This window comes from Trachypithecus francoisi, unplaced genomic scaffold (genome assembly GCF_009764315.1).
Source record: "Trachypithecus francoisi isolate TF-2019V2 unplaced genomic scaffold, Tfra_2.0 Lachesis_group3, whole genome shotgun sequence".
Classification (NCBI taxonomy): domain Eukaryota; kingdom Metazoa; phylum Chordata; class Mammalia; order Primates; family Cercopithecidae; genus Trachypithecus; species Trachypithecus francoisi.
Window position 1 is genome coordinate 81,798,540 of NW_022681468.1, and position 23,700 is coordinate 81,822,239.

General features: G+C 45.0%; 1 protein-coding gene and 1 pseudogene across 2 annotated transcripts in view; one reads left to right on the forward strand and one right to left on the reverse strand.

Annotated features, from left to right (window-relative positions):
* Positions 1 to 15,244: 15,244 nt before the first annotated feature.
* Positions 15,245 to 23,700, reverse strand: part of LTB4R2 (leukotriene B4 receptor 2) — a 48,966-nt gene continuing 40,510 nt past the window's right edge. For both annotated transcript variants that reach the window (XR_004431713.1, XR_004431712.1), the window contains exon 2: positions 15,245 to 15,700. The gene's annotated coding sequence lies outside the window, so the exon portion shown is untranslated. The remainder of the gene's footprint in view (positions 15,701 to 23,700) is intronic.
* LOC117071659 lies at positions 15,884 to 15,984 on the forward strand (annotated as a pseudogene).

The window sequence follows — 23,700 nt, forward strand, 5'->3', positions numbered from 1 at the left end:
CCGCTCCCCCCGCCCCAGGCTGGACACCTGTCACCTGGGCTGGAGGAGGAAGGAAGACCCGGACTGGAGTTTCCGGGAAAGTCAGGCTTGGAGAGGCCTGGGTTGTGTGAGAGGGAGTTAGGAGCTTCGTGACTCGGTGGGAGATACTGGCAAGGCTGGTGGGTAGGAGGGATGGGAGGGTGGTTATCATTTTCTCCCACACAGTTTCAAACCTCTCTAAGAAGCGGCAGCGTCTCCAGTCTCTAAATCCCTCCGGTTCAGGGCCGCACCCCCAACCCCGCCCCATCCCAGCAACAAAACAGTTAAGCTACGGCCCCGGGTCAGACGTTTACAAACACTCAGAAGCCGGGCGGGGACCGCGCCCGTTACTCTAATGAGAAACAGGCTCTACGGGACTGGGGAAAGAAGGGAGGGCTCGCCCGACGGGCCGGAGCTCCGCTGCAGCCGAGGCGGCTTCCCTTCCTCCCCTCGGTCCTCCCTCGGGCCCGCCCAAGGGACCCCCCCAACCCCCGGGGACCCCAGTGACGTGCGGAGCTGCCCCGGCTCCGAGCCCAGGGCCGCAACACAGGAGGGGCGGAGAGAATAGGCCAGGCAGGCGGGGAGAGAAGAATGTTCCGAGGCCGAGCGGGAGGCGGCCTGGTTTGATTTTCTTCTTCTTTTTTTTTTTTTTTTTTTTTTTTCCTTTGGTTGGTCTCCTCAGGTTACATTTCCCTTCCAGCTTCATCTCGGAAATAAAGGAAGGAGAAACACACGGGGAGGGAGGACAAGGAACACCTCGACCCATCAACCAGCCTGTACCTAAGAGGACAAGGGAGGTGGGAAGCGGAGGCGAGAAAGGCAGGGATAGAGACCCCGAGGCCCAGCCCCTGTTCCCCCAGACTCTGCCCCTCCCCGGGCCGCCTCCCCGCCCGCACAGCACATGCAGACGCGCACATTCTTTTCAAATGTCATATTTCCTTTGATCCTGGGCAGCGTTTCTCCATGTGTCTGGCTCAGCTTCTGCCCAGCCAACCGCCTTCCCCTCTCACCCCCCTTTGTTTTCCTGGAGAACCCTCCTCCTCCTAGCATCTGGAAGGCCCTGAGGGCTGGCGTCGGCCCTGGTTCCCCTGATGACTCTGGCCTCTCCTCCCAGTGACTCAATTTCCCCTCCATGGGTGTTGGGGGATAGGGAAGGGAGGAGCAGAGGGGAGAGTGGTTGAGATTGCTCAGTGTGCCAAGCTTCTCTGAGGCGGGGGGCGGGGGGGCATCCCCTTGACTCTGAAAACCCTCCAATCTGTCTCGGCTGCGGCAGAGAGATGGAACTTATGACTTCTGAAATGTTCGGCCTGGCGTTGGAGCCTGGGCAACAGCGGGTAGTTGCAGATTTAGGTTGCCCTGCACTTCTGCCCCCTGGCGACTACAAAGACCCAGCCGCCCTTCCTTGGTTCGCGGTTTCTTGCGCCGCCTGGCCTGGGTCTTAGCTCCGCTGCCTCCTAGCGCACATACGGGAGCACAGCTTGGGTTTCTTACCTTGGTTGGTGGCTTCTGCTCTGCACTTTAACAAGTATCATTCAACTTCCTTGGAGGTGGACGTTATTTATTTCTTTTTTTAATTACACAAGATGCAGTCTTCTCTTTTTCCCCAGAGGTCTAAATAAAGCTAACTAATATGCATTCTTCTTGTAAACAATTCAAGCTATACAAAAATATGTAGTAAACCGTGATGGTCCACCATTTTCTATGCCTTTATTAACATATACACACACACACACGCTCTTTTTATGCGCGTGACAAACATTCTTCTTGCTTTTCTTTTCCAGTTATCAAACGGTTTGAAGATCCTCTCCATAATACCACCTGAAAATGATGATGAAAATGCCCACCTCTTCAGTAGATAAAGTGACTTTTACAAATCAGGTAACAGAGTTGATTTGGAACCCAGGCCTGCCAGGTCCTTGTCAAGTTTGCTAATTCATTCCATCACATTTTACACATGAATCTGTCTTAGGCTTGGCTCCTCCAGTAAGTAGAGCCTGAGACAAGAACAGGATGCAGGTAGTTTATAGTGAAAAGCAATCACAAGGAACAGAAAGAGAAGAATGGAAAAAGTGAAACTGGAAAGAAGAAAAGCCAATCCAAGGGTGTGCTACAGAACAGGTCACCACTCTGAGCAACTGGAATATTATCCTACTGAGACCGTCTGTGGAGCCATAGAGAATGTAATCGAAGAGAAGAGGCCAGCCTTGTCTCTACTAAAAATAATTTTAAAAGGCCAGGCACAGTGGCTCACTCCTGTAATCCCAGCACTTTGGGAGGCTGAGGCATGTGGATGGCCTGAGGTCATAGACACAGATATGCTACATACTATACTATATAGCACATACACAGATATACTACATATATAGTATATGTATACATATATATCTGTACATCTGTATATATGTATACACAGATATACATGTATATAAAGTATATATACAGTGTGTATATATATACAGTCATATAGTATATATGTATACACAGTATATACACAGTGTGTATATACAGTATGTATGTATACACAGTGTATATATATACATACACGAAATTTCTTTACTGTGTGTATATACACATATGCACACACAGTAAAGAAGGGGAAAGCAATGGGTTAATAATTTCAGTTATATTAACATACTTTTGGGGATTTTTTTTTGAGATGGAGTTTGGCTTTGTTGCCCAGGCTAGAACGCAGTGGCATGATCTTGGCTCACTGCAACCTCTGCCTCCCAGGTTCAAATGATTCTCCTGCCTCAGCCTCCCAAGTAGCTGGGTTTAAGGCATCTGTAATCCCACGCCCGGCTAATTTTTGTATTTTTAGTAGAGACAGGGTTTCAGCATGTTGTCCAGGCTGGTTTCAAACTCCTGACTTCAAGTGATCCACTCATCTCGGCCTCCTGAAGTGCTGGGATTACAGGTGTGAGTCACTGAGCCCAGCCTACTTTTTGCTTTTAAAAAAGGAAAGACGTATCTTATATTGGTTGATCACAGGGATGAAAAATAACATTACAAATTCTGTTTTGAGTCTTAACGTTTACAAAGTTGTCAATGACCTTATCAAAATTTATCTTTAGCACTTTGGGAGGCCAAGCGCAGATCAATTTGAGGCCAGGAGTTCAAGACCAGCCTGGCCAACATGGTGAAACCTTGTCTCTACTAAAAATGCAAAAAATTAGCTAGTCTTGGTGGCACGTGCCTGAAATTTCAGCTACTAAGGAGGTTGAGACCCAAGAAGTGCTTGAGCCTGGGAGGTGGAGGTTGCAGTTAACTGAGATTGAACCACTGCACTCCCACCTGGGAGACAGAGCAAGACTGTCACAAAAAAAGGTCTTCATGTATATGTCTTCAGTAGACCATATAGACAGATTAGTGGATCTCTCTCACTCCTAGTTGATCAAAGAAAACTTAGCAATTTTAATTTTTACCAAGATACCTTTCACATACCATAAAATTGACTCTTAAGTGTACAATTCAGTGGGTTTTAGTATATTCACCAAGTTGTGCAATCATCACCATATCTAATTCTAAGACATTTTCATCATCCCAAAAGGAAATCTTACACCTATTAGTTAGTAGTCACTCTGCATTCTCCCTTTCCTCCAGTCCCTAAACACCACGAATCTACTTTCTGTCTCTATGGATTTGCCTGTTCTCGACATTTCATGTAGGTGGAATTATACAATATGTGGCCTTTCGTGTCTGGCTTCTTTCACTTAGCATAATGTTTCCAAGGTTCATCCATATTGTTTTATGTATCAGTACTTTATTCCTTTTTATGGCTGAAAGCTAATTTTAATTTTGAAAATTTTTTCCCATGAAGTAACAGATATATAAATTTCTAGAAAATATATATATATATATTTTTTTTTTTTTTTTTTTTTTTTTTTGAGACAACATCTTGTTCTGTGGCCCAGGTTGGAGTACAGCGACACAATTATAACTCACTGTAACCTTGAACTCCTGGGCTCAAGTGATCCTCCTGCCTCAGCCTTTTGAGAAACTAGGACTATAGGTGTGTCTTAATTTTTGTTGAGTCAGTCTCCCTGTACTGCCCAGGCTGTCTTGAACTCCTGGCCTCAAGCAATCCTCTGGCTTCAGCCTCCCAAAGTGCTGGAATTACATGTGTGAGCCACTGTGCCTGGCCTTAGGGGAAAACAATCTTAAACCTAAGGATAGGATTGATGAGATTCATAAAAGCCCCATTTCACAATAAATTCCAGAAATTGCAATGTGTCTTTGTTTCTCCAGGATTGAAGCTAATAGCTTTCAAGTGTCTCAGTTGAAAAATTTTAAACACAAACATTCCAAGTTATCACATAATGTATTATTTATTACTTCATAACATATCACTTCCAAAACTTTATAGCTTTAAACCACAATGATCATTGTCTCTCATGGTTTCTCTGAGTAAAAAATACAGATGGTGCAGTGAGCAAGGCTTCTATCTGCTCAGCAATGTCTGGTGGAGAACTTGAAGTCTGGGAGCTAGTATCACCATGTCTAGCAGTTGATGCTGTTGACTGAGACTTTGGCTAGGGCAACTGGCTGTACCATGTAAACGTGACTGCTCCATGAGGCTTGGGCTTCCTTACAACATGGCAACTATCAAGAAAAAGAGAGAGAGCTCCAAGCAGAATCTACCTCCTTTTTATGACCTAGCCTTGAAAGTCACATAGCTGGACTCCATTGGTCAGACAACAGCCCCTGGCCAGAATGGAGGAGTGAGAACATACACTCCCACCCCTAGGTGGAGGCAGTATCAGATATACTGTACGAAGAGCGTGGAGAATGGGGTATACACTTGTGACCATCTTTGGGAAGCACAATCTATCACAGTCTGCCCTCTGGTCAGAACAGTTCACATTCCTCCCATACTCATCCCCACCCTACGAGACCCTGAAGCCTCATCCCACTGTGGTAACAGACTCAGGCTCAAAAACCTAGATCTCATCACATAGATCCTGGAACTCAAGTGTGAACAAGTGCTGTATAACAAATCACCCCCAAAATTTAGTGGCTCCATTAAGATACATACTATCTAATTGGGAGATAAGACATAAACACATGAGAAGTTTTATGATAATAAAAGAGTTTAACAAAAATAAGTCAAGAGATGTAACACAGCAATTCTATCAATAGGAGATGTTTGCTTGGAAGCAACACAAACTGACTTCTTGTAACTTAAGCAAAAGAAGAATATTATGAAGGCAGACCTCACAGAACCAAAGAAAAGGAGAATCAGTCGGGCTTCAGGACAAATGAGAACCAGAGTGGTTCTAGGGAACTAGTCAACAGGACCTGATGCACAGCCTTTGCATGGTACTGGGCTTTTTCAATTCCTGGTAGGTACCAAGTTCTTCCTGCTTCCAGTACTTAGCAGATGCTGTTTTTCCTGCCCAGATCTCTCTTTCTACACAACCCCCTTTGCCTGACTACCTTTTACTCATCTCTGTATCTCAACTACCATCTCAGATCTTCATAACACACATCCCAATTATGATAAGATAACTGCATAGGCTGAGCACGGTGGCTCACACTGTAATCCCAGAACTTTGGGAGGCTGAGGCAGGCAGATCACCTGAGCCCAGGAGTTTGAGACCAGCCTGGGCAATGTGGCAAAACTCCATCTCTACAAAAAATATAAAAATTAGCCAGGCGTGGTGGTGCACACATGTAGTCCCAGCTACTTGGGAAGTTGAGGCAGGTGATCACTTGAGCCCAGGAGGCAGAGGTTACAGTGAGCTGAGGTCATGCCATTGCACTCCAGCCTGGGTAACAGAGTGAGCCTCTGTCTCAAAACAAACAAACAAACAAATAAATAACTGTGTACTTATTTAATGTCTGAGTACCCAACTAGAGTGTAAATTCTCTAATGAGAGGTACCTTGTCTTATTTCTCTACCTACATCTTTACTTTTTGATTGATCTAATTAGCAAATACTTGTGGAAATAAATGAAAGCTAACCAATGAAAACAGGCAAATACTATTTATTCAGAGCTCTCTATCACAAGTGAGTCAGCCACCATCACTTGCATTTTGGCAGAGACTCAAAAGCAGGCAGAGGAGTGGGAAAGCTTTATAGTGGGCAAAGGGAAGGCTTCAGGTATGCCCTGACTGGAGGCTGTGGCATGGGGTAGCCATGGGTGGCCTAACTAGAAGTGGGGCATCATTTCATCTGCAAAATGGAGTAAAGAAAAAAATATTAGAAGTGATGCATCATATATGATGGGTTAGGGATGCATAGCTGTCAGTTATTAATCAAGTCCTGGCTGTTTGGAGCAGATTTTTGCAAGGTTTATTGTTTGGATTCCTGGGCTGGTTGCTAGAGATAGTGATCTGATTTTTCACAAGTCTGACTTTTTTTTTTTTTTTTGAGACAGAGTCTCGCTTTGTCACCCAGGCTGAATTGCAGTGGCACAATCTTGGCTCACTGCAACCTCTGCCTCCTGGGTTCAAGCAATTCTCCTGTTTCAGCCTCCTGAGTAGCTGGGACTACAGGTGCATGCCACCACTCCCAGCTAATTTTTTGTATTTTTAGTAGAGTCAGGGTTTCACCATGTTGGCCAGGCTGGTCTCGAACTCCTGACTTCAGGTGATCTGGCCACCTCGGCCTCCCAAAGGGCCGGGATTACAGGCATGACTTTTAGTCAGCTGGCTTCCTGGGCTGGTCAAGATAGATAATGGGTTAGTTTCTTGGACTAATTGTGGCAGATTGTGGGTCAGGATTCTGTTTTTATACATGGCCATTTTCCATTTGTATATTCAGTCTCTTACATTTATTGAACATCTGTTATGTGCCATACACCATGCTAGGCTCTGGGATACAAAGATTGATAAAGATATGATTAACTGATTGAAAAGTTGATAAGAGATGGTGTTTAAATAACTAGATGCATCCATTAGAATAGACTTGGCTAGGTAATGAGATAAAAACCTGAAATTTCAGTGGCTTAAATGAGGTAGTTTTTTTCTCATTCATGTAAAGGCTCTGTAGCTCAGCACTCAAGGCCTAGGGTGGTGGCTCCACAACCAACAGGCCCCCAGGCTCCTCCTGTCTTACTGCTGCACCATCCTTAGCATCCCACTGCATGGGAGATGACCACTTACGGTGCAGCTGTCACATCCATGTTTAAATGAAGAAGAGAAAAAGCAGAAAAATGCAAACTCTTTTCCCCCACACACCATATTTACTATCAGTTGGCCAGAAGTTAGTCACATGGCCACATATAGCTGCAATAGAGGCCAGAAAATGTATTTATTCCAAGTGGACATATGTCTGGCTAAAAAATGACAGGTTCTATTACTAAGGAAAATGGAGAGAAAGGTTGTTGGACTCAACTAGCAGCCTCTGCAAACTAGGTAAATGGGGTTTGGGGATTACCCATAGATTCCAGTTACCAATGTTTTCTCTTTTGTCTCTTTCTTCTACTATAGGATATTCTTTTTTCTTCTTCTTCTTCTTTTTTTTAATAATTTTAATGTTTATTTTAGATTTAGGAAATACATGTGCAGGCTTGTTACGTGTACTACAGGATATTCTTGACCTACTAAGTAATTACCCTCATTATGCATTACACAGAACAAAACAAGTTCTTTTCAAAGTTAAGGAGAAACAGCTCTGTGAGATTCGCTGTTATTCTCTTTTAAAGATGTTGTTTATCGTTATCTACGGCAACTACTCAGAGTGCTCACTCTGTGATAAGGGACACTTTTTCTCTTAGGTCTTTTTTTTTTTTTTTTTTTTTGAGACAGAGTCTCACTCTGTCGCCCAGGCTGGAGTGCAGTGGCACAATCTCGGCTCACTGCAAGCTCCGCCTCCCGGGTTTACGCCATTCTCCTGCCTCAGCCTCCTGAGTAGCTGAGACTACAGGCACCCGCCATCTCGCCTGGCTAGTTTTTTGTATTTTTTAGTAGAGACGGGGTTTCACCGTGTAGGCCAGGGTGGTCTCGATCTCCTGACCTCGTGATCCACCCGTCTCGGCCTCCCAAAGTGCTGGGATTACAGGCTTGAGCCACCGCGCCCGGCCTCTCTTATGTCTTAGTGTCAGCAATAACTATGCTTCTCCTGGATCATCAGGCAAAAGGCAAGACCATTGAGTTTTTAAATTTTTATTATTTATTTATTTTTATTTATTTATTTATTTATTTTGGAGATGGAGTCTCATTCTGTGGCCCAGGCTGGAGTGCATTGGTGCGATCCTGGCTCACCGCAACCTCTGTCTCGCAGGTTCAAACGATTTTCCTGCCTCAGTCTCCCAAGTAGTTGGGATTACAGGTGTGTGCTACCATGCCCAGCTAATTTTTTTATTTTTAGTAGAGTTGAGGTTTTGCCATTTTGGCCAGGCTGGTCTCGAACTCCTGACCTCAAGTGATCCGCCCTCCTCGGCCTCCTAAAGTGCTGGGATTACAAGTGTGAGCCACCACACCCGGCCCCATTGAGACTTTTAAAAGGGCAGATGTTAAGCTTTGCTGTGGGCCAAGCACTTGAAATATACATTGCACTGTATACAAAAATATAGTGCAATTAATTTGGTCCACTCTAAAATTATGTTCTGTCTTTTTGGATAAAATCCATGATCCAATTAGATTCATGACCTCATACATTCATGTTCATGGTCATATAGAAGTCTCCAGACTTTGCCTTAGAAAATTCCCACGGCTCCTTCTGGGCATCATTCCTGTTTATTTTGATGTTTTTGCTTCCTACCTTCTAGTTCATCCTAGTCAGAGAATGAGCCTAAGGAATTGAGCTATAAAAGCAAAGCAGATTTTGCTCTCTCCTCTGCAAGAACAGTGAAAATTGTTTCAATGGGGGCTATGTTTATTGTCTCACTCTATTGCCCAGGCCGGAGTGCAGTGGCATGATCTCGGCTCACTGTAACCTCTGCCTCCCGGGTTCAAGCAGTTCTCTGCCTCAGCTTCCCAAGTAGCTGGGATTACAGGTGCCCGCCGCCATGCCCAGCTAATTTTTTGTATTTTTAGGAAAGACGGGGTTTCACCTCTTGGCCAAGCTGGTCTTGAACTCCTGACCTTGTGATCCACCCGCCTCAGCCTCCCAAAGTGCTGGGATTACAGGCGTGAGCCCTGCGCCTGGTGCTGGATCATTATTCTTACCTTCACTGCAAAAAACTGGTGAGGTTGTAAACTTCGCTGCAATTCAGTAACTTGCAAGATCAATAATTTCTTTCTTTTTTTTTTTTTTTTGAAACGGAGTCTGGCTGTGTCACCCAGGCTGGATGCAGTGGTACGATCTCGGCTCACTGCAGCCTCTGCCTCCTGGGTTCAAGCGATCCTCCTGCCTCAGCCTCCTGAGTAGCTGGGGCTATAGGCACCTGCCAGCATGCCCGGCTGAATTTTATATTTGTAATAGAGATGGGGTTTCGCCATGTTGTCAGGCTGGTCTCAAACTCCTGACCTCAAGTGTTCCTCCTGCCTCAGCATCCCAAAGTGCTGAAATTGAGTACAAGATCAATTTCGGAATTCAGTTTTTAGCTGATATCTGCAGAGAGAAGGATGCCAGGCAATGGTGCTTTATTTTCTTCTGGGCTTTGAGGTGGATATTCTTTGTTTAACATTTTTATTCTCTCACCTTTAGCTATCCAATGCCGTTGGAAACAAAAATTCAACCCTAGAATCCCACATTCCTCATCATCTTTAAAGTGTTCTATAGGAACTGCTACCTGGTCCTTCGGGATCTCATCTAGCTTTCCTTGATGGAATGTGGAAGGAGTCTCATTGGGCAAAAGCTCAATCTTTTCCCCATATCCAATTCCAAATGCCCCATATATCCTCTGATATTTGGTGCATACAGTCCTACCTATAGAGTGGCAAAATTGAGTAATCATTTAATTTACCATCAGGGAGATACTATACCAAGGTTAAATGTGCATTGCACTTTCATCTAGTGACTAATATATATGATTGTTTAACCAATACCAGAATACGTGGTTCTAAGAAATAAGATTTGGCAAACAAAATAATGGCCCACCCCAACCCCCAATTATTAGATATTCATGTTTTATTTCCCAAAAACCTATAAATATGTCATCTTACATGGCAAAAGGAACTTTGTAGATGTGATTAAGTTAAGGGCCTTGAGATGGGGATTATCTTGAGCTATCTGGATGGGCCTAATATAATCACAAGTGTCCTAAAAAGTACAAGGGGAAACTGAGTGCTCATGTCTGTAATCCCAACTACTCAGGAGGTCAGGGCAGGAGGATTGCTTGGGACCAGGAGTTCAAGACCAGCCTAGTCGACATAGCACGACCTCATCTCTTTAAAAAAAAAAAGATAGACGGGGGATGGTGGCTCACATCTATAATCCCAGCCCTTTGGGAGGCCGAGGCAGGTGAATCATTTGAGGTCAGGAGATCAAGACCAGCCTGGCAAACATAGTGAAACCCCATCTCTACCCAAAATACAAAAATTAATCAGGCGTAGTGAAGCGTGCCTATAGTCCCAGCTACTTGGGAGTCTGAGGCAAGAGAATCGCTTGAACCTGGAAGGCAGAAGCTGCAGTGAGTAGAGATCGTGTCACTGCGCTACAGCCTGGAGACTCCATCTCCAAAAAAAAAAAAAAAAAAAAAAAAAAAAATAGTGAATGGGAGGCAACAGATGAGAGTCAGGGGGAGCTGTGTCTGTGGGAAAAAAAAGTCACAGAGAGATGCAGGGTTGCTGGCTTTGAAAATCTAGGGGCCGGGCGCGGTGGCTTAAGCCTGTAATCCCAGCACTTTGGGAGGCCGAGACGGGTGGATCACGAGGTCAGGAGATCGAGACCATCCTGGCTAACACGGTGAAACCCCGTCTCTACTAAAAAAATACAAAAAATTAGCCGGGCGAGATGGCGGGCGCCTGTAGTCCCAGCTACTCGGGAGGCTGAGGCAGGAGAATGGCGTAAACCCGGGAGGCGGAGCTTGCAGTGAGCCGAGATCGCGCCACTGCACTCCAGCCTGGGTGACAGAGCGAGACTCCGTCTCAAAAAAAAAAAAAAAAAAGAAAATCTAGGAAGAGGCCATGAGCCAAGGAATCTGGGTAGCTTCTAAGAGCTGGAAAGACAAGGAAACAGGTTCTCGCCTAAAGCCTCCAGAAGGAACACAGCCCTGTCAATGCCTGTGAGGCCCAGTGAGGCCAGTGTTGAACTTCTGTCCTACAGAACTGTAAGATAATATATTTGTGTTGTTTTAAGCCACTACGTTTGTGGTTATTTGTTACAGCAGCAACAGGAAAGGAATACACAAGAGGTGGTCTCATCTCTACAAATGCTCTCACTCACCCAATCTCCACAGTTTTGCTTCTAATCCCTATGACTCTCTAGAGATTTTACAATTCAAGGAATAACTGCTTCCACAGGGGACTCAAGAGTGATTCCCCTACTACTGCCCATTTTAGGCCTTGTGCCATTAAAGGAACCGGCAGGCCAGGTATGCTGGTGCATGCCTGTAATCCTAGCACTTTGTGAGGCTGAAGTGGGAGGATCATTTGAGCCCAGGATTTCAAGACCAGCCTGGGCAACATAGTGAGACCCTGTCTCTACAAAATATTTTCTTTTTAAATTAGCCAGACGTGGTGGCACATGCCTGTAGTCCCAGCTACTTGGGAGGCTCAGGCAGAAGGATTGCCTAAGCCAGGAGGCTGAGGCTGCAGTGAGCCATGGTAATGCCACCACCGTCCAGCCTGGGCAACAGCAAGACCCCGTCTCAAATAAATAAATAAATAAATAAATTTGATTAAATAATTAAGTAACTGGCAAAACAACAAAAACAAAAATATGTCATAGTATTGTTTAGGTCTACTGTGATCGACCCCAACCATCATGGGAAAAAAGGTTACTACTAAGCAGTAGAGCCCAAAAGGGTAAGCCTGAAACTCCAGGCACTCCCCTGAGTGCTTCCCACAATGCCCACTGCTGAGGGTTAGCAGAAGATTGGTACAAGCCTACATAGGAAGGACTATCAAGTGCTCAAAACACTCCAGAATGAAGGTGGGCCACTCCGCTAAGTACAGCAACAACAAAACACAATAGCCAGCTAAGAGGCTGGTCAAAGACAAGGTATAAGATAACAAAACAGAAGCAAACTACCAGTTACCAACCTGTCCAATGGCTGGCATGAGGGTGGTGTCTTTCATTCTATTTTCTGCTTGAATGTCCAATGAATAAAGCATTGCCTCCTTCCCTTACATTTCCTCTTCCTGCTTATTTATTTATTTAGAGACAGAATCTCACTCTGTTGCCCTGGCTGGAGTACAGTGGCATAATCTTGGCTCACTGCAACCTCCACCTCCTGGGCTCAAGAAATCCTCCTACCTGGCCATCTGGAAAGCCTGCAATCCCAGCACTTTGGGAGGCTGAGGTGGGTGAATTACCTAAGGTCAGGAGTTCGAGACCAGCCTGGCCAACATGGTGAAACCCCGTCTCTACTAAAAATACAAAAATTAGCTGGATATGGTGGTGCATGCCTGTAATCTCTGAGGATTAGAGAATTGGGAGGCTGAGGCAGGAGAATTGCTTCAACCCAGGAGGCAGAGGTTGCAGTGAGCTGAGATTGCGCCATTGCACTGCAGCCTGGGTGACAGAGTGAGACTCTACCTCAAAAAAAAAAGAAAGAAAGAAAAAAAAGAAAAGAAGAGAGAGAGAGATCCCCCCACCTCAGCCTCCTGAGTAGCTGGGATTACAGGTGTGTGCCACCATGCTGGGCTAATTTTTTTGGTACGCTTTAGCAGAGACAGGGCTTCCCTATGTTGGCCAGGCTGGTCTCGAACTCCTGACCTCAGGTAATCCACCCACCTCAGCCTCCCAAAGTGCTGGGATTATAGGCATGAGCCACCACACCTGGCCTCCTCTTCTTGTTTCAAATAGAAATAATCATAACTTTTGTTCTTTCTCCTATTTTCTCCCCATTATAAAGAGTTAATTAGTGTGGCTTCCTTAAAGAAAGGTAGATTCCCACAGAGATTCACATCATGTGAATTAATAGATAGAAAGGAAGCTTACAAATGAAACAAGCAAAAGAGGTTATGTCTTTAAAACAAAATCATGTCACCCCACAGAATGTAAACTAAGGGCAGAATCCATTTCTGATTCATCTGTGTCTTTCCCTATTGCATAACAGAGTGCCTTGCACTTTGCATGTGGTTAGTAAATATTTGCTGAATGAGGGAGGAGGGAAGGAGGAAGCAAGGAAGCTACTGAGGGAGGGAGGGAGGGAGGGAGGGGGTCTATTCCTCCTTTATAGCTCATATTAACATGCTTCCTTCTCCCGCATGATTTGCCATCAGTGCAGCCTGTTGTCTTCTCTGCTCCATCCCTACTTCTCCCCAGGAACAATCTCAACCTCTTACCTTGCCCCTTCTAATTGTGGGTCCCTGGCCGGGCGCGGTGGCTCAAGCCTGTAATCCCAGCACTTTGGGAGGCCGAGGCGGGCGGATCACGAGGTCAGGAGATCGAGACCATCCTGGCTAACACGGTGAAACCCCGTCTCTACTAAAAAATACAAAAAACTAGCCGGGCGAGGTGGCAGCGCCTGTAGTCCCAGCTACTCGGGAGGCTGAGGCAGGAGAATGGCGTGAACCCGGGAGGCGGAGCTTGCAGTGAGCTGAGATCCGGCCACTGCACTCCAGCCCGAGCCACAGAGCGAGACTCCGTCTCAAAAAAAAAAAAAAAAAAATTGTGGGTCCCTATTCTATTGGTGTAACTTCTTGTTTCTTCAAACCTTTCACTCAAAACTTTCTCCCTCTCACCTTACCTGAGACCTGGACATTCTCTCATAACCTTTGCACAGACAGGCCGTCCTTCCACATATCAGAGAAGAAAGTGGAGTGTTCCTCTCCATGGCCTCATAGCAGCTTTCAGAATCACTCTTGATCATTTTCACTTAGAAACTCCTCTGAAGGCTGTGCCATTCATTTCATTCACTCATGCCACCCTGTCGCTATCTGAATCATGGCCACCTGACAACCTAAAGGAATTCTCTGGTGGACTTTGGCACCTGGCTCAGGGTGCCTCTCTTCCTCATCCCTACCAGCCACCTGGGGACTAAGGCTATTCCAATACTCCAGGTTATGTTCTTCAATCTAATGACCCTTACATCAATAATTTAAATACACAACACACTGTCCACTTACCAGGTTTAGGAATGCTCCATTCCCTACTACCAAACTCTGAAATTACCCTTTTTTTTTTTTTTTTTTTTTTGAGATAGAGTCTCGGCCGGCGCGGTGGCTCAAGCCTGTAATCCCAGCACTTTGGGAGGCCGAGACGGGCAGATCACGAGGTCAGGAGATCGAGACCATCCTGGCTAACACGGTGAAACCCCGTCTCTTCTAAAAAATACAAAAAACTAGCCGGGCGAGGTGGCAGGCGCCTGTAGTCCCAGCTACTCGGGAGGCTGAGGCAGGAGAATGGGGTAAACCCGGGAGGCGGAGCTTGCAGTGAGCTGAGATCCCGCCACTGCACTCCAGACTGGGCGACAGAGCAAGACTCCGTCTCAAAAAAAAAATAAACATAAAAAGAGATAGAGTCTCGCTTTGTCACTGAGGCTGGGGTGCAGTGGTATGATCTTGGCTCACTGCAACCTCTGCCTCCTGAGTTCAAGCAATTCTCTACCTCAGCCTCCCGAGTGCTGGGATTACAGGCATGTGCCACCATGCCTGGCTAATTTTGGTATTTTTAGTAGAGATGGGGTTTCACCATCTTGGCCAGGCTAGTCGTGAACTTCTGACCTCATGATCCACCCACATCGGCCTCCCAAAGTCCTGAGATTACAGGCATGAGCCACCATGCCCAGCCTTGAAATTCCCCTTTTTGTCCCAAACCTTGAGTTTCTGTGCCCTGCTCTCTCCTCACCAATTCTGATTTCCATTACTTTGTTGTTCTCCTAGACTAACAACCCCCTATTCCAGCTTTAGTGCTCTGCCTGTCCAACCTGGGATCCATGTGAGCCATTTCAAAAGTGTTTTCACAAGCAATCAAGATTTCCTCAGCCCTTAACTTTCCATCACTTCCCAAACTGAGGTAAGCCAAGCATGCATTTCTCTGCCTCCTGGTCTGGAGAAAGTTTCACAATCATGATGATTGATTCCATAATAAATCACTGCTTTCTACCTTCAGCTGCACCCTTGCTGCTGCTCCACAAACATTTTATCCATCTGTAATTATCTCTATCCGACTTCACCATGATCAACTAATTTGCATCAGATCAACCCTCTGAGAGCACCTACAAAAGCTGGGTACAATTATTTAAAAAGTTTTTATTTCAGCAGCTTTGGGGGTACAAGTGGTTTTTGGTTACATGAATGAATTGTATAATTGTGAAGTCTGAGATTTTAGTGCACCTGTCACCTAAATAGTGTACAATGTACCCAATATGTAGCTTTTTATTCCTCGTCCCCCTCCCACCCTTCCCACATCTGAGTCTCTGAAATCCATTATAGCACTCTGTATGCCTTTGCATAGCTGGGTACAAATTTTTTAAAATATGTTTGAAGACACTGGAAATTCTTCAAGGCAGGAGGGTCTGAAGGGCCAAGGTCCCAGATGAAAGGGAAGCATGTTGAGGTGAGGCCAACATTCTTCATGGTCTGTCCCATGGAGGATATTTACTGACTTGTGAGAGGCAGCCAGACTCAGTAGGAGATAGTGCCTAAGAGATAGGAGGCTGAGAAGAACTTTCAGTAGTCTACAGTCCTGAGGAAACAAAAACTGGAATTTAGAGCCTGTTAAGGAGGAAGGGCCTGTTAAACAACACAGAATGTTATTAGGGTCCCTGAAGAACTATATTCTAGGACTAAAGCTGTACTGGTCAGGGTTTACTCAGGAAACAGAAACCACAGTCATTTGAAACGGGATCATTTAATATAAATAAGTATTGTGCTCACTTTGGCAACACATGTACTAAAATGATACAGAGAAGATTAGCATGGCCCCTGCACAAGGATAACATGCAAATTCATGGAGTGTCCCGTATTTTTATTTGCAAAAATAAAATAAAGAAGCATTAACTCTAATAGGGTATTGGCATACTAAGGGATTAGCTAGTAAGAAGAAATGAGAATTCTAAAGGACACAGGAACAGCAAATATAAGAAAACCCCACTACTCCTAGGACTGAAATAGCTGTGAAGTTGGCCAAGCAGATGCCAAAGCAAGTTATTCATGGGGAGGTGCCTTAGCAGTTGCAACAGGCTGAGAAGCCACCCAGAAAGGTGCCAGGGGAAGCTTTTGGCTGCTAGGCACTGCTGACCACTTTGCACTGCCTGAGTGTACACTGAAGAAGTTGCACATGCTGCCGGAGTAAGGCAAAGGAGCAAACCAAAACCAGGAAGATGGACTTCTTCCTCCTCCCGTGTTCCTCCAACACCCACTACTGACAGTGCTTAACACTATGCCAGCTGGCAAAAGAGATCTCTCTATTCCCTCTTATCTGCAGGTATATGCTCCACCCCCAGGGGAGACTCGAAACCACAGATAGCACCAAACCCCAGCCAAAGAACGCCAAAGTTACATTTTCTTTTCTTTTATTAGACAGGGTCTCCCTCTGCCACCCAGACTGGAGGGCAGTGGTGGGATCACAGCTCCTTGTAGCTTTGATCTTCTGGGCTCAAGTGATCCTCCCACCTCAGCCTCCCAAGCAGCTGGGACCACAGGTGTATGCCACCACACCCAGCTTACACGTTTTCACTTAATGCAGCACTTTATGGTTTCTTATTGGCATATCCAAATTGCTAGCATCACTATTCTTTGCTTTGGGACCATTATTAGGTAAAATAAAGATTACTTGAACACAAGCACTGACATACCTGGACAGTTGATCTGATAACCAATATCACCACTAAGTGACTAACAGGCAGGTATTGTAGACAGCATGGATAATTCCCTTGATCACTCTTTATACTTCACCTAACATCCATCTCTTTCTCTCCCTTCACTACTAAACTTCTTTTTTTATTTGTTTATATTTATTTTTGCAGAATCAAAGTCTCCCTATGTGACCCAGGCTAGTCTCAAACTTCTGGGCTCAAGCAGTCTTCCTGCCTCAGCCTCCCAAAGTGCTGGAATTACAGTCATGAGCCACAGCACATGGCCTAAAGTTCACTTTTTTTTTTTTCTTTTCTGAGACAGAGTCTTGCTCTGTCGCCCAGTGGCACCATCTCAGTTCGCTGCAACCTCCACCTCCCGGGTTGAAGCAGTTCTCCTGCGTCAGCCTCCCGAGTAGCTGGGATTGCAGGTGCCAGCCACCATGCCCAGCTAATTTTTGTATTTTTAGTAGACATGGGGTTTCACCATGTTGCCCAGGCTGGTCTTGAACTCCTGACCTTGTGGTCTGCCTGCCTCAGCCTCCCAAAGTTCTGGGATTACAGACATGAGCCACCACACCCGGCCTAAAGTTCACTTTTTAAGATGTTGAATCTCATCCAAAAGCACCCTCCAAGCAGACCCATAAAATGTAACCATCACAAGGTCCTTCTCCCATACAATGGGAGCTTGCTCACCACCCCTCTCCTTTCCAGCTCCAATGCAAACACAGCCAAGAAGTGCAAGAGAGTTAGTGCCTCCAGATGAAATCCTCAACCAATGAGTGCAGACACTGGCAGATGAATGTTCCAGCCTCCCATCCTTCATATGGACAATTCTGGGAGGCATTCTTTAAATTTGGAGTCTCTACTGGAAAGGAGCCTCCATTGCCTACAATAACAATCTCAATAAAACATCCTCATATTGGCTTTCTTGCCTTCCCTAGTTCACACTCTGTTCCCTCGCTGCTGCTTCTTAGGATTCCCTCCCCAAAACACTACCCAAACTTAGACGCCTTCTCAGTAGCAGCTGAGTCTGATGAGTATCTCCTCCCTTGGCTGTCCTGGTTCTGCTCCAGCCTCTCTGACCTCAGTTTCTCTCACTGGTTTCTCCTCTGCTAGTCTGACTTTGGAGATGTAGTGTTTTCTGTCCTCTGCCTTCTTCCCTTCTTCCTCCATAGACTCTCTCGGTTGGTGTCGTTCATTTCAGCATAACTCTCACCACTTCCCTGCTCTGGTCTCCTGTCTTCTCCTGCCTGCTAGGGATCCCTTGAGGCTGCAGCACGTGGCTCTCACACAAATATGTCCACATCCAAATATAGCCCTTTCCCACATAATTTATCTCTTCTATGTTCCATACCTCAGTGTCATAGCATTACTATTCTCTCAACTTCCCAGAATAGAAACTTTGAATATTCCTTCCTTCTCATCCCCAGGTTCTTCTACTAATACCTCAGAGTTATTTCTAGACTGAGTTTCTTCCTCTCCATCCCTGCAGGCATTAACTCAGTTCAGGTCCTCATCACCTCTCACTTGAATTGCTCTAACCATAGCCTGCAGTTTTTCCTGCCTCCAGTTCTCCCCATCTCAATTCATGCCCCATGTAGCCACTGGCTTGGGCCTCCGAAGTCACAGATCTGATCATGTTGCAACATAGCTCAAGACCATTCCACAACTACTGATATTAAAACAAAGCAAAACCTTTTAAGCCAAAGTTCCTGGCAGAGAAGAACTTGAGAAGGCATGTATTCAAATGAGAACGGTGGTCATTTATGTACCCTTACTGCTCATTTGGGGCACCTCTTAACCTCCACACCAAAGCTGTTTGTGGAGGGCACCTTCTTCCATCCAAAACCTGGTCTAAGTTACACAAATTCCCTGTTGGTAGTTGCCTTATCAAAGGTGAGTCAATCTTAGACTTTCAAAATGAACTTTCTTAAAAACTAAAGAAAATCCAAGAAGTAGACACACACACACACACACACACACACACACACACACACCATAAGCAGGAATATCTGAACATTTAAAAATGAATAGATCTATTTTTTAATCATAACAGGTAGAAATATAAAACCCAAACTCTAAAACTTAGAAAGAAGCATAAGAGAAAATCACTGTAACCTTGGATGAAGCAAAACTTTTTTATAGACTACACCAAAAGCATCGTCTATAAAAGAAAAACTTGACAAGTTGGATTTTGTCAAAAGTAAAACTTTTGCTCTTTGAAAGACACTGTTAAGAAAATGAAAAGTCGCCGGGCGCCGTGGCTCAAGCCTGTAATCCCAGCACTTTGGGAGGCCGAGACGGGCGGATCACGAGGTCAGGAGATCGAGACCATCCTGGCTAATACGGCGAAACCCCGTCTCTACTAAAAATACAAAAAACTAGCCGGCGACGAGGCGGGCGCCTGTAGTCCCAGCTACTCGGGAGGCTGAGACAGGAGAATGGCGTGAACCCGGGAGGCGGAGCTTGCAGTGAGCTGAGATCCGGCCACTGCACTCCAGCCTGGGCGGCAGAGCAAGACTCCGTCTCAAAAAAAAAAAAAAAAAAAAAAAGAAAATGAAAAGACAAGCCATAGGGAGGGAGAAAGTATTTTTAAATGATACATCTAAAAAAGAACTTGTATCCAGAATGTATAAGAACTTTCAAAACTCAGTAATAATAAAACAAACAATCCATTAAAATATGAGCCAAAAATTTGAACAGACACTTCACCTAAGGAGACATATGGATGGTGGTAGGGCGCAGTGGCTCACGCTTGTAATCCCAGCCCTGGGAGACCGAGGTGGGCAGATCACCTGAGGTCTGGAGTTTGAGACCAGCCTGGGCGAACATGGCAAAACTCCGCCTCTACTAAAAATACAAAAAAATCAGCCAGGCGTGGTGGCATATGCCTGTAGTCCCAGCTACTAAGGAGGCTGAGGCACGAGAATCACTTGAACCTGGACGGTGGAGGTTGCAGTGAGCTGAGATCACGCCACTGCACTCTAGCCTGGGCAACAGAGTGAGATCCTGTCTCAATTAAAAAATATATATATATATGGATGGCAAGTAGGCACATGAAAACATGCTCATATTATTGGTCAGTGGGGAAATGCAAATTAAAACCACAATGAGCTACCTATCCAAATAGCTAATAGTAACAGGACTTGAACATAACAAATGTTGGCAAAGATATGAAAGAACTGGAGTTCTCATACATTTCTGGTGAGAATATAAAATACTACAACCACTCTGAAAAACTATTTCACAAATTCTTTTTTTTCGGTGAGTCTCACTCTGTCTTCCAGGCTGGAGTGTAGTGGTGTGATCTCAGCTCACTTTAGCTTCCACCTCCCGGGTTCAAGCGATTCTCCTGCCTCAGCCTCCCAAGTAGCTCGAATTAAAGGCGTACACCACCACACCTGGCTAATTTTTGTGTTTTCAGTAGATACCAGGTTTCAACATGCTGGCCAAGCTAGTCTTGACCTCCTGACCTCAAGTGATCCACCCACCTTGGCCTCCCAAAATGCTGGGATTAAAGGTGTGAGCCACTGCACAGTGGCCTATTTGGTAAATTATGTAAAAGTTAAATATATGCTAATATGGATTGGGTGTGTCCCCAACCAAATCTCATCTTGAATTATAGCTCCCACAATTCTCACATGTCATGGGAGAAACCCGGTGGGAGGTAATTGAATCATGGGGGCAGGTCTTTCTCATGCTGTTCTCATGGTAGTGAGATCTGATGGTTTTAAAAAGGGAGGTTTCCCTGCACAAGCTCTCTCTTGACTGCCGCCATGTAAGACATCTCTTGCTCTTCCACCATGATTGTGAGGCCTCCCCAGCCATGTGGAACTGTGAGTCAATTAAACCTCTTTCCTTTACGAATTGCTCAGTCTTAGGTATGTCTCTATTAGCAGCATGAGAACAGACTAATACAAATGCTTACCAAAAGATTAAACCATTCCACTCCAAGATATTTACCAAGATTGAAAGCATATGTCATAGACTTTTACATGAATATTCATAGAAGCCTTATTTGTTGCCAAAATACTTTGATCATGAACAAGTAAATGGATGAAGAAATTGTGACATATCTGTACAATGGAACACTACTCAGCAATAAAAAGGAATGAACTATTGATACACACAATAACACGAACGAATCTCAAAATAATCATGTAGAGTGAAAGAAGCCAAAACAAAAAAGGACACATGTTATCTGATTCCATTTATATAAAATAGAAAATGCAAATCAATCTAAAGTAACAACAGGCAGATTGGTGGTTGCCAAGAAAGAGGGAATAAGCGGCATAGAAGGGCAGAAGGGATGGACTGAAAGCACAAGGAAGCTTTTGGGAGTGACATGATTTGGAAGTTTGTCCCCTCCAAATCTCATGTTGAAATGTGATTCCCAATGTTGGACGTAGGGCCTTGTGGAAGGTGATTGGATCACGGGAGTGGATCCCTCATGAGTAACTTAACACCACCCTCTTGGTGATGAGTGAGTTCTTTCTAGATTAGTTAGTTTAGGTGAGATCTGCTTGTTTAAAAGAGTCTGGAACTTCTCTCCTCTCTTGCTCCCACTCTCACCATGCAATTTGCCTTCTCTCCCTTTGCCTTCTGCCATGATTGTAAGCTTCCTGAGGCCCTCACCAGAGACTGAGCAGATGGGGATGCCATGCTTGTACAGCCTGTAGAACCATGTGCTAATTAAACCTCTTTTCTTGATAAATTACCAAGTCTCAGATATTCCTTTACAGTAACACAAAAATGCCTGAAACAGGAGATGAATATGTTCACTACTTTAATTGTGGTGATGATTTCGCGGCTATATGAGTGTGTCAAATTTTACCAAATTGTACACCTTTAATATGTATAGTTTATTGAGTGTCAATTCACATCAATAAAACAGTTTAAATATTTAATTAAAAAAACTAATAGTCTGACTTGATTCAAAGTTCTTCTTCTTTCTGATTCTGTCAAAGGACTTTGCCCAAAAAGGAAGGTAGCTAAAAAGAGCATAGATCAGGGTTTAAAACCCTGCTCTGCCACAAAGTCATTGTGTGACCTCAGGTTGGTTACTCTCATGGCCTTTTCCATTTCTCATCCGTTGAATGGGGCTAATGATATTCTGCCTCAGAGATTTGTTGCTAAACTTAGAATGAGATGATAGGTGGGAGAGAGTCCCTACCACATCCTAGGCTCCAGTGTGTACAGATCAGGCCCTATCTCTGAGGAGATTAGATTCCTTTCTGTTCCCCTCCTTTCCCTTCTTTTCCTCTTTCCTTTCAGATCAGGATCCTAGTTACAAAGACATTCAGGGGAGAAACAATGAAGAGGAAATAGGCCAAAGGGTGTGTCTTGGGTTGTGTTCCCTGAAAACAGTGCCCCTGAGACCTGGACTTGAAACTTCCTGGAAGGGTGACCCCAGGGATCAGAAGGGAGGGAGTAAAAAATATGAGTCAGGGAAGGAGAAATGCCAATACAAAGGTGCATTTTGAGCTAACTACTGAGGTGGAGCTCAGAGCAGATCCTGAGGAACTGCAGAACTTCAGAAAGAACAGGAGGCTGGGCACTGGCTTATTCCCTTGAGTGGTTGAGGGTTGCCCTCAGAGCACTGATGCGCCTCTCCTCTCCCACACTTCTCTCGGCTGAGGGAGAAAGGCAGAGACAAATCCTCTTGGATGGGATCCTGGCAGGGTTAAAGGATGGCTCACCACAGCTGCAGCTCAAATCAGAGGCAGCCTGAGGACACACAGCCCAATGCACCCCAAGTGGCTGCCTCAGGCCCAAAGCTCATCCTTGGGTCAACAACATAACCTTCTTAGCCTTGTTGAGCACCTTTGCACCAGGCAACAGACATCCAATACTTCTCAGCAGAGAAACCAGAGACCCTCGGTTAAAGCCCTCTCTCCTCAAGAACACAGGCAGGGAGGGACACACTGCCTTCCTCAGTCACTCCCTCAGAACAGTTGTCTGGGAGAGAAGAGAGAGATTCACCTGAGGGGTGAGTTGTTAAAAAGGTCCTAGGATGAAGGGGTGGGGCTGGAAATTTTCAGGAAAAGGGAGAGGGAGTTATTTCATTGAACAGTAGTTAAATCCATTTTCTCTGCTCTACAAATAAATTGTGAACTAGGTATGTTCCTCAGACTAGAAACATAGCAATGCTTATTGTGATAATACCTATCACCTATTGAGCATATAATATTTGCCTGGAATTATGCTATCTTCTTTTTTTTTTTTTTTTTTTTTTGAGACAGATCTCATTGTGTCACCCAGGCTGGAGTGCAGTAGTGCAATCTCGGTTCACTGCAACCTCCACCTCCCGGGTCCAAGCGATTCTCCTGCCTCAGCTTCCCAAGTAGCTGGGACTACAGCCACCCACCACACTCGGTTTTTTTGTTTTTTTTTTTGTTTTTTGTTTTTTGTTTTTTGTATTTTTAGTAGAGACGGGGCTTCAGTATATTGGCCAGGCTGGTCTTGAACTCCCGACCTCGTGATCCACTGCCTCGGCCTCCCAAAGTGCTGGGATTACAGGTATGAGCCACCATGCCCAGCCTCCTGTGTTCTAACCTATTATCATGCTGAGCCTTGCTATGTTCTTTCATCCTCATTTCATTTCATCCTCAGAACAACCCAATCCAGTAGGTGCTATAATTAACCAAAATTCAGAGAGGCTGAGTAACTTGCTAAAGGTCAAACAGCCAGTAATTGACAGAGCAGAAATCATCCCCAGGTAGCCTGACTCCAGAGCTTATACCCTTGACCATTAGGCTATACTTAATTCCCTGTAAATAAACAGCAGGACTCACCTGAGGTCAGGAGCTCGAGACCAGCCTGACCAACATGGAGAAACCCTTTCTCTACTAAATACACACACACACACACACACACACACACACAAAAG